This window comes from Octopus sinensis, linkage group LG19 (assembly GCF_006345805.1).
Source record: "Octopus sinensis linkage group LG19, ASM634580v1, whole genome shotgun sequence".
Taxonomy (NCBI): Eukaryota; Metazoa; Mollusca; class Cephalopoda; order Octopoda; family Octopodidae; genus Octopus; species Octopus sinensis.
Genome location: NC_043015.1, coordinates 42746901 through 42748727, shown reverse-complemented (window position 1 = coordinate 42748727; position 1827 = coordinate 42746901).

Below are 1827 nucleotides of genomic sequence, written 5' to 3'. Positions count from 1 at the left end.
CTCTCAAAGGATCTTGATCGGCAATGTCAAGAGAAAAACTTAGGGGCTCTAACTGGGAGGATATGCGGACTTCTGCTTACACTAAGGCTGAAGCTAAATCTAGAATCACTTGATTATGACTCCTGAATTTTGGCCGAGAGATGGTCTGTCTCTGTGGGAAGCGGGCGAATGATTCTGGCCACACCCAAGGCTGCTTTTACCAAATCTACAATCATAGATAATTTCTCCTGAACATTGATGAAGGATACGCGGTGACACTGGATGATGGATAAGCATGTATGGTTCTGGTTGCAACTACTGGGGTTTATCCCAAATCTATAATCACTGCATATCTTATGAATATTGATTTACGAATAGGCAATGTGAGTGGGTGGAGTATGCGTGGTTGTGTCCACACCTACCCACTTTTTTTTTTTTTACCAAATCTACCATCATAGATGATTTCTCCTGAATATTGAGAATAAGTAGGCGGTGTCAGTGGGTGGAGCACGTGTGGTTTTGGCCACACCTTCTGAGACTTATGCCAATTCTACAAACAATGATTTTTTTTCTGAATATTGATTGATGGGCAGGCTCTGTCACTGGGTGGGGCATACGTGGTTTGCTCCCACCCATCGAGATTTATGCCAAAGATAACTAAGTAAATGATTTCTTTTGAATATAAATTTCTGGATAAGGTGGTGTCACTGGGTTATGTGTATACGGTTCTGGCCACACCTAGATAATTTCTTCTGAAGTTTGATGATAAGTAGGCGGTGCCACTAGGAGGGACATGCTTCAAAATATATTCACTGAGGCTTATGTCAAATCTACAATCACTATGGATAGGCGGTGCCACTTGGAAAGGGCATGGTTCTGGCTACACCCACTGTGGCTTCTGTCAAATATGGATAGGCGGTGTCACTGAAAGAGACTTATGTCAAATATACAATTACTAGAAGATTTCATTTGAATATTAACTGTTGAATAGGCTTTGTCACTGGAAAGAATGTGGTTCTGGCCACGCCCACTGAGACATGTCAACTTTACATTAATTCCCGAAGTTTAATGATAAGTAGGCGGTGCCACTAGGAGGGGCATAGTTCAGGCATACTTATTAGGCTTATGTTAAATCTACAATCACTATGGATAGGCGTTGCTTCTTGGAATGAGCATGGTTCTGGTTAATCCCACTGTAGCGTATGTCAAATATATGATCTCTATGGATAGGCGGTGTCACTGGCAAGGGGCGTGGTTCTGGCCACTCCCACCGAGACTTATGTCAAATATAAAATTACCAGATGATTTCTTTTGAATATTGATTATTGAAGGGGCGTGATTCTGATCACGCCCACCGATGCTAATAAAACTCTCCTGGATCGGGGTCGGAATGGGAGATGTTCTTGTTGTTGGTGGTGATACTAGGGGTAGCGGGTGGGGATTCTCAAAATTTTAAAGGTGAGAATATAAATACTTAATAATTATGCGCCATACATTACGTAACTCGGCTCCGTGGGATGTTGCGTAATTATTTCGATAAAACTTTTCGTTGGTGGTGGTCTTCTCAATGAATCAAATATATATGGAAGTTTTGGGATCACGTGACTACGTGAGCATATGAGTCTCCCTGTATGAAGAGTTCTTACACATATAAAGAGGTAATTAATAGATGATAAAGAAAGAAATAGAAAACTAGGTAAGGCAAAGCCACCACCGAGAACAACAAGAAAGAAAAGGAAAGAAAGGATGGATAGAAAAATGCGGCGAGTTGGCAGACTCGTTAGCACGCCGGGAGAAATGCGTAGCCGTATTTCGTCTGCCGTTACGTTCTGAGTTCAAATTCCGCCG